Source organism: Doryrhamphus excisus, linkage group LG11 (genome assembly GCF_037039965.1).
Source record: "Doryrhamphus excisus strain RoL-2023G ecotype Guam linkage group LG11, RoL_Dexc_Guam_v1.1, whole genome shotgun sequence".
Lineage (NCBI taxonomy): Eukaryota > Metazoa > Chordata > Actinopteri > Syngnathiformes > Syngnathidae > Doryrhamphus > Doryrhamphus excisus.
Window position 1 is genome coordinate 20,534,185 of NC_136367.1, and position 17,583 is coordinate 20,551,767.

Genomic DNA, 17,583 nt, shown 5'->3' on the forward strand with positions numbered 1-17,583 from the left:
GCAGTTTTTTAGACAGAGGGTTTCAAACCCAATTAAAAAAGGAAGATGAAAGTATAAAGGTGCTTCACATCACTCTGGTTGGGGAACATAAACATAAGCTCCACGCTCTTGTGGGTTAACTCTTAGCAGGATGACTTTAACACCTGAAGATATGATACAATAACATGAAGGTACGATTGGTGAAGGTCATCTCCAGGAGCAAATCACCTCCAGTCCATACCTGCTAAAAAGGGTGGAAGACAGGTTCATTGGCCATTCCAAATTGTCCATAGGTATGAATGTGTTTCATTGTACTTTGAGATATAATGTGTGTGTGTGTGTGTGTGTGTGTGTGTGTGCATGCGTGTTGGAGTTGAGGCTGCTCCCCCACTGACCGTCCCCGCTCATCTACACAAGCACGGCGCTGTCAGAGCTGCACTCATGTCGCAGCAGCCAGCATTAGTGTAAGAAATGTTTGCCTTGAATATTTGATGAGATGCAAAACAACATGAATAATAACATCTTTGTCTCGCACTTTGTGTCATAGTCAATTAGCATAGCGGGCTGAACGGCTGCCGCCAGGAGCCGTTTGAACAAGGATGATAGTACGTTTGTGCTAAAGTGCTAAAGCGAAAGGAGTGCGTGTTGATTGCGTGTTTGTTTTATTCACACACATTGCGTTTTCTTCTACATCGTGAGATATTACGTCTAGATTTATATCCAATCCATTTGATTTATATTGCACGATTAAACAAACACAAGGTTTATAGATTTATAGATGCTAGACATTGTCCAAGTGGGTTTAGTACTCAATCATCAGTCTCTCCATTAAACCCTTGAGATGTCCGGTGTCGGTCCCAAGCCTGGATAAATGGGAGTGTTGAATCGGCCGTAAATATGAAGCCAAACAAATCATACTTGCGGTGCCAAAAGCCTTTTTTTGGGGATGTCTCTTGTTATTAAAATGAACTAAACGTACAGATATAATGATGATAACATGAAGAGTTTAATTCAAAAGATGGTGTCTACCGTCGTCCAAGGTTTTCTTGATTTTCACTTATGTTCTTACATGAATTACTATAATATTGTACTTCCAAAAAATCTAATTCTTACGCTATTGTTGTTTTCATCGTTATATTTGTCCATACAACGGTACCTTTAGTTGTACCAGTCATTAAAATGAACAAGAAACTGAAGAATCCAATATTTCTATGTATTTACGTGGATGTGTATGTGTCCATTCCACCACAGGAGATATGTCACGTGACTCATATCGTTATTAGCTGAAATTGGTATCGGAAATTGACAGTTGGACAATATCGCCATATCTGTTTTCGTCAAAAAAGCAAATATCGGACATCTCTACTCCTTACCTTTATCTGTAAAACTGCAGTCACGGGTCCGGGTATGGTTCGCGGGCCCCCAGTTGAATGGCCCTGATATAGAATGTTTATGCAAAATCATGTGTCCGTGGTTATAGTTACTGTATCTGTAATTATTACAACAACAAATTGTGGTTGACGGAATAACAGTGTGTAAAAAAAATGAGGATTTGAGCATGTCAGTGCCCCCCCCCCCCCCCCCGAGTTCTCTCCCCTTGCCCTGTGAATGTAACGATATGTTTCTTTTCAAGCTTTGCCCAGCAGTGTTTACCTGCACTGAACCTTGATTGAGGAAGCATGTGACTTTACACTGATGCCCTCCTAATCTATATGATTGGCATGCTAATTTCTCTGACGCTGCCATTCAAAACACAAACATGAAATGTTGGTTTTAATACTGGGAGACCTGGTAGAGTGAATTTCAAGGGCTTATTCAAATATTTCATTAAAATGTAAATTTTTTCACAAGGCTGTACGTCTGGCTGCGCACAAGGCATGAAGTTATGAAGTTATAACAGCATTGGCAATTAACTGGGGAGGGGATGGCACTGTAAAGTCCTTACCTTGTTTTATCGCCGCATAACAGAACACTGACAATTCATCACATGCAACAGGAATTCCAGGTATTGACGGAAAACGTTCATCTCCTCCGGGGGAGTTAAACATGACCGAAATGTCAAATTGTATGTTAGTGAGCATGTCCCCTTTTGCCGAGATAATCCATCCACATCACAGGTGTGGCACGTTAAGATATTGATTAGACAGCAGGAGTTTTGCACAGGTGTGTCTAAGCTTGGCTGCAATAAAAGGCTGCTCCTAAATATGACAATGTTTTATTTAACAGGACAACGACTTCTGTGTTTGTGGATTTTTCAGGAATGTTTCAGTGAGGCCCACATTGGGGGTCTGCAGAATGACAGTTGAGAGCGCTAGCCCTCAAGCTAAAAGCCAAAGTTGTCCTGTGAGGTTTCTGCACCAGCTGGCATCACCATTTTGAGACCTGTTTACACTCGTTGTCATGTATGTGTGTTATTTTAATGAAAATTGTTTAGTATAAATGTCCACTTTTCTGTATATGCACAAATATATTTAAGCTCGAAGTACTTGCAAAGTATGATATACCTTAGTGTAGTGTGACTTCCCACTTTGACACTACTTTCCAACATGTCGGTACGCACATCATCAGCGTAAGGCTTTACCAGCGCGTCTGCTGCTTGTTTTTCATCTCAGTGTTTGTGTTTGCCGACAGATAAATCAACTCATAAACAGGAGCGTGTTGACTTTTAGGGTGTCTGCCTGCCTGGTGTGTGTTTGAAAGTTTAGTCAGAGGAACCTGCGGGTATTGCATCACTCGGGCTTGTTCACTCCTTTATTTCTTTATTTATCCTCTCATTTGTAACTTGCAGTGGAAAGAAGACAAAACGGTTGCAGGTGGAGATGAAAATAAGAGCCATCCATCATTATTTATTAGCCGTGAAAAAGATACACAATAATGTAATTTAATCTCTCAGCAGACACTTATTTCCACATATTGATAACGTAATGCGAAAAGTGCCATGAATCCTAATATGATGTTTGCTTTTATTGGTGTATGATACAAGCCGAACAAATAATGTAATTGTATCACAGAGGAAACGTGATTATTTGCTCTTGCTAACATTATCATACCAATCTGCTCCAGACAATGGTATCATATTATTTTGCAGTGCTTAACTAGTTACAATTTGCATTAACGGATTCCGTGTGGATGGCAATAAAGAAGGCTGGTTCGGTTTCTCATTAGAGCCGCGTGAGATTTAAAAAAAGGAAAAGAAAAACAATCATTCTGACTCAAAGAAGGAAACTTTTACATGGAGGTATACGTAGTAAACTTCTGTCTTGCTTGCAGACATTCAGTCAGGTGTAGTGACAGAAGCATGGGGCGGAGTCCGAGCAGGGCCTCTTCTGGCCAAATCATTTTTTTTTCTGTTAAAGCTACATGTGATGGCCAAAACGTGTCGTACTGTGTGTGTGTCCCACAGTCACCAACAGGAATCAAAAACTTACTTTTCAATGCAAAAAGTGACATTATGAGTATCTAATTATGAGTATCTTTTTAGTATCTAAAAACAAAACAAAAAAACTTAAACTGTATTATGGAAAGCAGGAAGTGAACAAATGTAACAGTTACTGATTGTAAAAGTACCAGATGGAGGGGTAAGATTTAATAAAATTTGCTTCTTCCTACTCCTTTTGGACATGTGGAACTGTGAACTGATTATGGGATGCACTCAATTGTAATCTGATGCATGTTCAAATGAAATAAAACCATTACCATTACCATAATTCAAATTCAATCATAAAAATCAACCCAAAAAACATTTTTGTTGGTGCTTCCATTTTGTGATTTTTGGCATTTGAGTGGGTCCCGTAACCCCCAAATTATCGGAATGTTACCTGATCCGAGAGCTGCTTGCGCAGTTGCAGAATGTTCATAAGCGAACAAGCGACCAAGTATTAGAGATGAAACTGTAGATGAGCAAAAACCGCTACCCGGATGCTGATTTTTCTTTTACTTTGATTTCTACTGTATTTAGTTATGTAATGTTTTGTTGATTCGCTGCTGTTTCACTGAGTTTGCATGTTCTTGTTGTCCGTTAATTAGGTTAATTGGAGACTCCAAATTCTCCAAAGGTATGAATATGAGTGTGAATGGTTTTTGCATGTACATACGTGCCCTGTGATTGGCTGGTGACCAGTCCAGGGAGTACCCTGCCTTCCCCAAATCAACTGGGATAGGCTCCAGCTTGTTCTCACTATGAAGACGACAAGCTGGCATAGAGAATGAATGAAAATTAGGATCAAACCAACACCGTTTGCTTAAATGGCAGCAGCTGTACCATTACACAGGTGCAGTGCCAGATTGCTTCTGACAGACTCGGTGCTCTATGGCTCATTGCGGCAATGCCCGTCCTTTGGGTCTTTGACAAGAACGGACCCCTCTTAGGGAGAAGCTTTTCTGAGTCCAAGCATAAAGAAACATTGCAGACCTGCTAATCAAATGCTGCAAACAAAACATCTCTTTTCATTAAAGAGTAAAATGCTGACATATTTGCATATAGGTGCGGTGATTTGGCTATTGGCAATTGAGGGGTGATTAACATTAATGAAGCGGCGGCTTGATGCACCAACTGTCAAGCCACATCAGGCCACCTCTGTAACCTTGTGTGTGTGTGTGTGTGTGTGTGTTGCACAGTGAGGCGTTCACGCCATGCTGAACTAATGACAAAGTCCGTCTGCGTACAATTAGAGCGCGCAGCTCCACGAATGTCTTTGCGACATTATGAGAATGTTTTATTGATGTCTCATTATTAGCAGTCCAGCAGTGAGGTGAGTTTGATCCACCCAGAAGATGCAAAGTGTAATAATATTAAAACCTGCTCTATTATTAATACCGAAAAGCTAATCCATCTCTGCGGAGGATATGCACATATTTTAGAGTCTCATTTGAATTTATGCAACAAACACACACCTAAAAACCATTAGAAGGACACAGTAATGACAGGTTGGAATGGGCGGATTTTTACGAATTAATGCGTTGACAAGCAGAGCTGAAAAGAGAAGAAAACCGAGACAAGTCTTGCTGTTTATTCTGTTTGATTGCGAAGCGTGCTGCGTCCCGCTGCACGTCCCCGTCGAGAGGCGAGCAGAGAACACGCTGAGAGAAGGCGTCATTTTACACCGGAGGCTAGAGGAGTGTTTGCAAGTCATTAGTGGTTTGTAAATGATATTTGTTCCCATGTGACAGCCCCTTTGAAATGCTTTTCCAAATAATAACACGTAATGAAACAAGAGGGCCCTCATGTTGTGATTATGCTTCATAAAATCTCACAATTGGTTGGAAAACAAAACGGGGGAGCTCAATATGTTGATGTTGTCAGACGGTTGGCAGCGGAGCGCCGGATGATGTATGCCATGCTTCTGCTCTAATCGCAGTGCAAATATCTCAGATGGCTCAGATGGAGGAATTTGCGGAATAACATTTTGCTCCGTCATAGTATGTGCGGAAGAGCCTGTATCCGTGTAGTAGCCCTTTAAACGGCACACATGGAAGTACTTTCAAATGGAAACCCCAGATTGAGGTAATTCGACTTAAGTGCATTTACTTAATAATGCTACATTTTAGGTGTGATTACCCGGTGACCCACAGTCAACTGGGATAGGCTCCAGCTCACCCGTCACCCTGAACAGGATCAACAGGATAAAATGAACTAAATGAAGCAATTTCAGTAGAAAGTGCATGAGAATGTTGAAATGCAGTATAAAGGTTGAAATAGTCCAGAAATGAAAAATCTATGGGCGGCACGGCGGTCGAGTGGCTAGCGCGCAGACCTCACAGCTAGGAAACCAGGGTTTAATTCCACCCTCGGCCATCTCTGTGTGGAGTTTGCATGTTCTCCTTGTGCATGCATGGGTTTTCTCCGGGTACTCCGGTTTCCTCCCACATTCCAAAAACATGCTAGGTTAATTGGCCACTCCAAATTGTCCATAGGTATGAATGTGAGTGTGAATGGTTGTTTGTCTATATGTGCCCTGTGATTGGCTGGCGACCAGTCCATCCAGGGTGTACCCCGCCTCTCGCTCGAACACATCTGGGATAGGCTCCAGCACCCCTGCACCTTATCTGGGATAGGCTCCAGCACCCCCGCACCTTTGTGAGGAAAAGCGGTAGAAAAAAAATGAATCAATGAATGAATGAAAAATCTATGAAATCTGAGGATCGAACCAGCAACCATCATGTTGGCAGATAACCATGCTATGACCTGAGCCATCCGAAAAAACATCCGAAAAGTGAGTAGAATGTTACATGGAATGTTGACAGACAGATGAAAATGGAGTCTCGGTGTCGCCGGTCATAGCTCACAACTATGGTGTGTTCAAGGACCGCCGAGCAAAGTGTGAAATATTAATGCTTGAAAACACATTAGTCACCCAGCATGCCTTGCGGGTTAAAACAGTATCGTTTTGCATGGATATTAGTGTGTAAGTGTTTATTTTGATACCCACATAGTCCGTGTGATGCTGTTATATTGTTTACCTGTGTTATTTTGGGTTTGCGTCATTCTCTTTCTTTTCATCATCTGCTATTTGTCCTGTAACCCTGAAAATGTTTGTCTTTACCAGAATGTTCCCAAGTAAATGAGCATCCAAGTATAAGAAATGTACATGTTTACCAAATGTAGTCGTAATTATTCCTCGCCTGATACGGTTAAAGCCTTTTTTCCAAGAGCGTGAATATTTGTGTTATTTCTCCCGTGGCTCCTAAATAATAATGTGTCCTTTCCGTGTTTCCCCCTCACCATCTTGGCACAGGATGCAGCGTGTCTGCCGCTTCAGCGCCGCTCTCATTGTGTTTGGTGAAATGAACAAGCAGCTCGGAGATCAATTGGCCCCCGCGGTGAATGCAAACAGTGCTACCGGGTCCTTATCAGGGCCCCGCTGCCAATCTGAGGCAAGCGAAGCCTGCACCTTCCCTGGATACACCACTGGTCTTTGAAATTAAAGTTGACGCCTGTAATCCAGGCAAATGGTCCCTCCACTCTCGCTTAGCACCGGTTTAGTTTCACTCCAGCTGGTGATAAAGCCTGACAGAAACACGGAGCACTATCTTCTCGCCGGGGTTGATGGGTTGTGCCAGCTTATCGGGAAACAGCCCGCTAACCTTCTTGTATGCGGACAGACCCGGCGAGTTCATGTACAAAAGACGCCACGGCGTGTGATTTGTAAATAACACCTTTTTCTCCCCGCAGAAGACAAGGCCAAATAAAAGGAAAGTCATTCCATGAACCACCCAAAAGTGAGTCAATGTATAATACAGGATGCTAAGCGCCAGTGATAGAGTGTATTCATGTAAATCCACCCGAGCACAGCTGCAGGAAATTGACAGGGATCTACTGGGGCGCTTTGCCTGTAAAGGGTGGGATTTACATGCCTAACGAGGGCTTAAGCGCCCTCCCCCGAGCTTACCTGTTACTCTCCGGCCTCGCAGAACACGCCTGCACGGGCCAAGGTTGCACCGCTTATTCTTAATGCCTTTTCATCCCCCCTCATATCTGTCACTCTTGGAAATGAACTCATAAACTCCGCCGGGGCTACTCAGTATCGCTAAATGGATTTGGCGTGACGGCCCGTGGGGAGTTTTGTTTGTTTCTTCGCTCCGAAGATGTTACATTTCTCACCGCTGACGCCAGATCAGCAGGTAGTTGGTGTGTTGGGGAGAGTGGGACCGCGAGAGAGCGCGGTACTGTTTTATGAGGGAGAGTCGGGGCGCCTTCACACTTTTAGTCTGGTGGTCTGGTCCGCAAATTAAAAAAAAAAGATACCGTGTGGTCTGGTTTGTGCTCACACTTGCGTTTTTGACAGTGGAGCAAATAATGCTGTCAGTGAAGCTGGGGGGACCGAGACCCACCTCTCAGGTGGTCTCGACCTGGTGGGGTTCATGGATTGTGATTTTTTACATTTTATGTCAATACAGCTTACTTATTTGGATGATAACAAGAAAAAGAAGAGAATAATTCACTTTTGTTAAAAAGTTTTCAGATACAGTATTGTTCACAATTTTGGATTTGGTTTTTAAAAATATTATATGTACGTATATTTTGCCTAAATGAAGAATTTCCAAGAACAGCTAAATGAACTAAAATACTGCATTCAGAAGACGCATTCAAAGATGACGTTTAGTATCCTACACGGGTCACTAGGTGTCAGCGATGTTACATTGACATCACAGCACGTTCAGTTTGTTTGGAAAAGTTCCGTTACTTTGTTGTTGTCGAGCTTGGATACACAAAAACCTTCCCCGACCGCACATCGCCGCTCGCTCCTCCTGTTGGTCCGCTACTTCGAGTCCTGGACCGCTTTCATACTTGACCAAACTAACTGCATTATTAGAGCAATCGGACCAAAAACGAAAAGTTTGATCGCTCCCTAAATCGAATGCATTTGTTTCTCCCAAAGAAGAAAAAGTGCAAATCTTTCCCTTTTGGACAGGATGTGGCTTTGGGCGACTACGGTTGGTGGGCATGGCTAGCGGCTGCACGCAGCCTTAGCTCACTCTCTGCCCCTGAAGGCAGCCTGCGCAGACTGCTTATGGCACTTTAGACTAAGCAGAAAATGGCTTTCTTTTAAAAGGATAAATAAATAAAACACAAAGCTGTGCAGCAGCCAGCATCTATTAAAGCAGCCTCAACAACTTTAAAACAATACTGTTGTTTTCCCGCTCCTGCAAGTGATTCAAAAACACAGATAACCGGTACGGCTTCCATGAATGCCGATGCCCTATCACAGCGGAACCGAGCCCAGATGCAAATCATCCGTTTGTGCCTGGTGTGTTTGCTATTTTTTCCCCTTCTAAACAATGATTTTTCAAAACGGAGCTGTCGCCAATAAAATTAATGGCAGACTTGCTGAGTGCATACAGGAAGTGGCCTTTTTTTTTTTTTTAAATAAACACATTGTTTCCAAACTAATCCACACCCCTATTGTTTACAGACAGGGAACTGGGGAACTGGGCTGGGTACATGCTGGTCCGGGCCGAAACCGATTAGCCCCCGCCACTTCTTTTGTCAAGGCCGCTGCTTTTCTAAACAGGGGAGGAAAAAGTAACGATAAAACTGTCAAGCAGGAGTCAACTTTGATGTTATTTCAGGTTGCCATTAGAATCGTTTCCAATACTTTTTCTGCAAAAACACATTCACAACATCCAGTCAACAAAAGACGGTGATGACAACCTGAAGTGGAAAAAAAGCCAACTCCATATTTGTGTGCTCATGAGCCAGGCGGATATTTTTTGTATTTTGCTCTGTTTTTGTAACCTTCTAATAGAAACCTGAAATGTTGCTGTTGGCCGCCACCGAGGGGAATACAAAGTATGGCACTGGTTCCTATTTAGGTATTTTGGTATTTTTTTGGGGGGGGGGGCAGCGTGGTGGAAGAATGCTTTGCGCGGCTGCCTCATTTCAACATATTTTCAATGACAAAATGTCAAAATTATGAATTATGCATACCTGTCATACCTGGGGACAGAGTGTCTCGAAGATCAAAATTTCCCATACTTTCCGTCATTATTCTTTATTTTTCCAGAACATTTCCCTTATTTTATAATGCAGATGTTAACCAGTATGGACTTATTGTAAATGTTAATATTTTCATAACCTTCCATTTCCCATTTAGTTATTTATTTTTGGCATTGGAAAACATTGTAGTATTACCGTAATTGCATATGAAGTACCTGCACACTATCTTTTGCTTAAACTACCACAATGTACAGTTTTGGAAATTCACTTATCACGGTTGAGTCCGGAACCAATGAATCCATAACCACAATACATAGCAATCGTTATGGATATTTTACCGTGACACACTCAACAAGTGGTCTCACTGCACACAATGGGGCACCGCCCCTTTCCTTTGCTAATCCAATCAGCAGTCAGAATGCAGTCGAGATGCATTCACAGACTCTTTTTAAAAAAAAAATGCACAATTCCTCCACTTTGATGGTAAAAAAAAAACAAACACCACACTCCATGTCATCATTTACTATCATCAGTGTGGTTCACTTTTTTGTTTACAACGTTAGCGTTAATACTTCCAATAGTCCCAGTATCTTACTTTGTAGTTTTAAGCAGAGAATTGTTACTGTCTAATAACAATAATCCACGCATTGTCAATATTTTGTAGAAACACCGATCTGTACATTTTGACAACCAATTCCCCCCGAGGGAACCCCAAAGGGATTCATAAAGTATTCTGTACAGGCACCAAGCTTTCATGTACTGTATGTATAGTATAATATACCACATACATTTGAATTTCAGTTCTTCCTTCTTAAAGCGGAAACATCAGCCCATAATGGCAACACCCAACAATGCTTTGGTAAATATTAACTTCCTCTATTATCATACCGCGGCTTTTGTGTAATGAATATACTTTGCATGATCAAATTATCAGCCCTGAATTTCAAATATCCACAACCCCTCAGTCAACCACTCTCACTTATCACCTCCTGCATCGATTTTTGTTTCAAACACAACCAGTCACTTATACCTCCATTTACATAATGGCAGATGAGAAAAATTTGCCGCTTGGATTGTAATTCATAGCTGGCGTCAGAGTGCTGCTAATACTTCAGTTAGCTTCCGCACATTTACATTTCAATCAGTGATTACGGCTCTCTAGCTCTTATGCGGCTCAAGGTAAATACAGGACTCAAATGCATTTGGTGGAACCTGAAGAGATGGCCATGAATATTCCGCCTGGAACATGTTTGCTCCCGGCGATCGGGTCCTCTTTTTATGTATACAACATATTGTGCGTCGTTCACGTGTGTGCTGAAAATGTCTCCCGTGGATGCTATGCGACATGTTAACAACACACACCCACTATTTACCGACCCGATCATCATTTGGTGGCCTTTTTACTTCTACCTACCGCCTCACCCACAGAGGAAAATGAAACTAAACACAAGCCACTTCCTGGAAGTTTTTATACGGTGCAGCTGCAGTGATTAGATGCGCCGTCCGAAAGGTCAAACCAGTGGAAAATATGTCTGGTGTGTTTACGGCAACATTGACGGGTTTAAGTCAAGGAAGCAAATACGCCATCTTGCAGCCTCATGCGGAGGTCAGCTGACACCACGGGTGTCCTAACTTTTTAGGATGCTGAGGCTCGCATACGGATGCAGGATACGGTAAAAAGGCGGCTCTTGTACCTAAATTGTACATACAGAAGACACGTATATAACAAACAGTACTTCAAAAAGTACTTAAAATTATTATTATTGAAAGTAATAGCAAGAACAGCATCTTATTGTGGTTTTATTTGTTCTCCTGCCTCTTCTACATCCTCTTCTTATAATTAAGCAAAAGCTCAAGCTGTAATTTCATAAGAATAAAGTCATATTATGAGGTAAGATAGTCATTTTAACAAAAATATATTTTAAAGTATTATATTTAAAAGCCATAAATGAGAAATTTGAAGTGTGATTTTCAAATTAATTTGGGGAAAAAGTATAATATTGTTATTAATATATTATTATTATTATTAATAAATATTAATATTATTAATATACTCAATATATTTTAAAGTATTATATTTAAAAGCCGTATGTGAGAAATTTGAAGTGTGATTGTCAAATTAATTTGGGGAAAAGAGTATAATATTATTAATATATTATTATTATTAATATATATATTAATATTACTAATATATTAAATATATTGTAAAGTATTATATTTAAAAGCCATATATGAGAAATTTGAAGTGTGATTTTCAAATTAATTTGGGGAAAAAAGTATAATATTGTTATTAATATATTATTATTATTAATAAATATTAATATTATTAATATATTCAATATATTTTAAATGATTATATTTAAAAGCTGTATATGAGAAATTTGAAGTGTGATTGTCAAATTAATTTGGGGAAAAAGTATAATATTATTAATATATTATTATTATTAATATATTAATATATATATTAATATTACTAATATATTAAATATATGTTAAAGTATTATATTTAAAAGCCATAATATGAGAAATTTGAAGTGTGATTTTCAAATTAATTTGGGGAAACATAATATTATTATTAATATATTATTATTTATATATATATATTAATATAATCAATATATTAAATATATTTAAAGTATTATTTAAAAGCCATATATGAGAAATTGGAAGTGTGATTTTCAAATTAATTTGGGGAAAAAAGTATACTATTACAGAAAAAAAGTAATAATCAGACAAGAAAGTAGAAATATTTGCAATTTCCCCACCAAAAATGCAATTGAATGAAAAAATAAATTACAATTTTATGACACTTAACCTGTAATTTTACGTCCAAAAATGATGTAATTTTAATAGCATATCAGCTCATGTCACAAAAAGTGAAATGAATTTTTTTTGTAATGAACTATTTAGCATATTTACATATGTTGGTTTACAAAATATGAAAGTGGCCCCTCACATTCTTTCATTTTTCAGTAAAAGTAATAATTTTGCAGTCAACTGAATATTTATACCCTATTTTGCCACAAACTGCTCTCCCCGGGCAGCTGCCTTCCAAGTCTGGCCTGAGCAGAATGTCCACTAGACATTTAGAGGAAATAAATGAGCATATGAATGCAAACCATATGGCATTCATGGTTTATTTGTAAAGTGCCTGCATCAAAGCTTTTTTTTTTCCTGCTCTCGCTATATTAGCAATGTTTTTCCAGTCGAGCAAAATCAAGAAGGTAACCACAGACCCGCCTGATGGGAAACACATGAGTGTGGTCCACCGGGACGAGGAGCCTCGTGCAGGGATGAGGTATGGTCATTTTGGAAGCAATTATTCCCTGCGTGTCTGGATGCGCCATGTCACCCTGTCCCAAGTCTGAGATACGTCACAGGTTCGTTTGAAAGAGACTCACGGTGACCCCGCTATTACGTTCACGCACACGGGGGGGGGGTCTGGTTGCGGGCAGACCAGGAAGTGAGCCAAGAGGAAACAACAATGTCTGGGATTTGAACACAGCAACCCCTTTCTCTTTGCCCGTGCCCGGGAGTTCACACAAGTTTACACTTGAGTGTTTTGAAGCGTGCACGTGATGGGTCCAACTGCGAGGCTTCTGTCCACACGCCGGGTGGCTTCTCCTTCACTCTGTCAATGCCGGGCTTCCAGCCCCGGAGAGAGTCCCGTTACGTTTGGTTTTTCATGACTTCAAAGTCAACGATGCGGCATTCCTTGGCTTACGGCATGAAGTCAGACTTGTGTTTTTGTGCCTATAAACACAAAGACAACTGTAGCACGGACGCTGATGCTAGCCTGCTGTGTGCCATTAGGCAATTTACCTCAGGACGGAGAGAGAGAAGCACTTCCAGGAAAAGAAAAGCCGGCGATTCCTGCTGCGGGAAAATGCATCAAAGAGCTTGACTTGAGGCTATAATTAGCTGCTGTGGGTTGTTGAAATGTAGACGGATAAAGGCGTTGAGCTGTTTATTTATTTACATTTGTTGTTTTAAATTTCCCTTCCAATCGGGCCCATTCCTACACGGAGCGAGTGCGCTCTCGGGCGATGTGGTCACGAGCAATGCCGTCATTAAATGTGTGACATCTTGCCGGTAATGAGAGAAGAGAGGCCGTGTGGCGGATCCAAACTGTAATGATGTTTGAAATCCTAAACTAACACAAATGCACCACTTGCCCTTCCCCTGTCTCCTGTCTGCGAACGCAGCCAAACCCGGCGTCCCAGCTGGAGACCAGCTGATGCAGCCAAGGCCTTAAAAGACGTTGGCTAATGTCTTCCCCTGACACTTTTTCCTTGCCAATCGCACGTCTTCCAGTGGCTTAGTGCGCTGACACTTTTTCATCACTGCCACAATTTATCGATATTTAAAACCAGCTGATATTTTCTTGCACTGCATGTCAACTTTGTTCAAAGACAGTCCAGCCTTGTCTGTGCCGGGGATTTTCTAATAAGGAAAACATTACTAACAGCGGGAGATTTTACGTGTATGAATGATGCTTGCAAGCTCAACTATTTTAACCGCTTCGGTTTCACGGCGGAATGGACTCAAAGTGGTGACCGACTCGGCTGCCAAACTTGAAGGAAATGAGGCTCAATTGACTCTGGCTGCTTTACGTGCTGCACCTTTGCAGATGCTCTGCAGTGCGGCCTCCTGCAGAGCACATCACACAGAACATCTAGCCGGACATTTTACTGCTATTTTTTAATAGTGGCGGGGTATACAGTTCTTCCTTGTTGAATTGGTTCCACACTCGACTGTGATGAGTGGCCTATTCAGTGACCTATAGTCACCGTTACACCGTTATTCTTTGTTTACATCACATTACATAGGCTGCAGGGACACTAGTTAGCATCCAATGTTTTTATTCTAAATTTAAGAAATGGTTTGAAACAGAGCAAGGAACAACCCCCCCCAAAAAAGAAGCCAAAAACTTACCACTTCCACATCAAATGGGAGGAGAACTTTTTTGGATCATGTTTGACATGCCATGGCTGACTGTTCAATGGAACATTGCTAACGCCTATTAGCCAGAAAACTTGTGTTTCAATATTTTTTGTTCTAATAATAGGCAATAGTCAATCACGAAACAGAAATCAATTATTAATTCATTGATTTTTTTTTAAAAACACCATTGAAATTAAAACTGTGATGTGTTTCATTACACAGTGGAACCTCAGTTTTTGTCATGAATTACTTCCAAAAGATATAAATCCCTGCCAAACACCCAAAAATATAACAAAAAATCTATTTTATAGAGAATAATTACAATTTTATAATCAGAAGTGCATGTAAACAATGCAAAAATAATTCTAAGTGACAAATGGATTGAACTTGTTGGTGATGCGGATGTCCCGTGCTTCCTGTCAAGCTCGCCATCTTTAACAAATTCCTGGCACTGAACTTTCTTCAGCCCCGTGGCGAATGAACCGCTGCTCCTTTCCACAATAATCCTTTCAGTCATATTTGAAGCAGCAACCTAAAGACGACTGGCTCTGAGGTAACTTCTATTTACTCTTGTTTTCACCTCATTAGGCTGACTAAGGCGTCTGTAAATGTATTTAAATAGGGAAAGAAAGCATATTTGTGGTAGATATACACACTGTATGCTGTATTTACTGTACTTTTTTCACGCAACTCCCTTTTACCCATTGAACTCAAACCTATCAAGCAATATTCCTAACAAATATGCAATCCATGAATTTGGGAAGCATGCAACTGTCCAATGCAAATAACATATTTGCAGAGTGTGACTTTTTTTGTTTCATTGTTTATTAAAATCATGAAATCACTAATAGCGTTTAATCTGCCATCTCCTTCCCGTGACAGGTGTCCATCATAAAAACTCGGCGATGTCTTCTCTCTGTGTCAACAAGTCACCGTCTTTGGCTGTCAAAATGTAGTGTTAAATAATTCAATCTGCGTTTGTATTTCCAAAAGAATATTTGATGTAGCCAAAGAATGTGGAGCATTAACATTGCATCAACGTTGCATGACATTTCATGATTGAAAAGGATGGATAGATCCCATAATATCACAACTACACCTTATTTTAACATTATTATTATGGTGTGAATAAGTTCAAAATATGGATTTAACAACATACTATTATGAAGCAAAGATTAGCTAGGAAGAAAGAAAAAATACAAAATACAAAAGTGGCCCTTGGTAGAAGATGTTTGGACCCCCCCCCCCCACCCCTTATGCCCCTCTTTAGTAGACAACTTTTTTTCACACGTGTGTGGTATTATTAAATTATGCATTATAATCTATTTTCCCCATTTTTACTGTTTTTATTATGCAGCGGGCCAATAAAAAACAAGCCAAGTGACACAAATGGCCCCTGGACCGCATTTCTGACACCATGCTTTTAATAGCAGGCTTGGCCGTGTGACGTGAACTCGACGTCAAACTCTGTAATCAACTCTCGCCGACTAATTAGCTTTTTACCTTCCTCCGTTGTTTGCAAATGGTGGTAATTAAAGAGAGAATGGGCGTGTGACTGCAGCTGGAACTCGTCGATGTGTTCCAGCAGTCGTTAGTATTGCAAATGTTGATCTGAATGTCAATCAGGGGGGGGTGGTACACCCTCCAAATAAGACATATACTGTACACACAGGAAATAATGTTCTATAAGCTGACCGATCCCAGATTTTACAGTCCGAACAGGAGCATTGTGTTGGTTTCCCAGACTAAAACCAAAACTGAAACCAGTGAAATGCAACCAGTTTACATTTTGTCCCCCCATGCCTCTTACGGCCCTCCCATGGAGGCGCGCCCCACTGTTTGAGAAGCACTGTGCTATGGTCATCTGAATGGACCACTTAAGAGTCTCCTACGTTGAGAAGATCCAACCCTTTGTGATATCTGAGGCCTTCATGGCACATCGTCATGTTTCCTTCGCATGTACCCAGGTCCTTATTCCCTCATCATTTATTCATCAGCAGTGGCCAAGTGAATCCCTAAATCTATATTCCTGTTATTGTCTTCGTCCGGAGCGCTGTGACGCTTGATTAGGCCTCGTGCAGCACCCCTGTCCTTCATCACCAGGCCTACTTTCCTCCTTTGCAATATTAATGAGCGGCAGCTCTGTCAGCAGAAACAGGATGGACTAAAAGCTCCCACCTGGACTCGGGTCCTGTGGCTCCACTGGACCCATCGGGATCTGCTGGTTTTCCAGCAGACTCCGGTAAGGACGGGCTTTGACGTGACAGACAGACACATAAAAAGGTGGCAAACCATTCCAGGAGGACAGGTTCTTTGGGAATATTAAAAGAACGTAACAAACTAATAGATTGTTGCCTTTATGGCTTATCGACTATGTTCTTTTTTCTTGAACGTGATACAGAGTTTATATACTAGCCACGTTTACGTGAGATTTTCCTCTTTCCGAATGACGTACCAGAAAATAGTGTATACATGGAAAGGAATATTCCAATCTCCCGTCTACACGCACCGCTATAATCAAACGGAATAGTCAATAGGACATGCGTAGTAAAACGTAAACAACATCACGTGATTCATCGAAGATGGCGGACGAGAGTGTGATTACCACGGTTGTTGGGACAGTTGCAGTTTTTCAGCCGTCCAGTCTTGCAATTACATTCTTTTAAAGTTTGTATCAAAAACGAACTTTCCGCCGTAGTCCAGTGATGATGATGCCGCCATTTTCAAAACCTGAGAGACGTCTGCGTGTTACGTCACAGCTGAACCTGCACTGAAGGAACGCACCCTGACAACTTTCCGATGTAGCGGGTACAAGATACCTCAATCGGATTGGGGATAGGAATATTCCACCCCTGTGAATCCGATTATATATTCTTTCGGATTGGCACTTTTCATTCGGAATGAGGTGTATACAAAGGTTAGATTCTTTCCGATTGAGCAAATAACCCGATTGGAATTATTTGGAAGATTTAATATTAATTGGAATATTTGGGTCCATGTAAACGTAGTAGTTCCTTGTTTATCGCATTTCATTGGTTGTAGATCTGTCCGTGATAAGTGAATTTCCACAAAGAGAGTGCGATATTCTTCCTAAAATGGATTTTACCGTGTAGGCATGAAATAACACCCCACTATCACATTTCCACTCCTATTATTCTTTTTGCATATATACTGCATATAGCAAGCTACGGAGCTAACTAGTTAGCATCTAATTTATTTGTTCT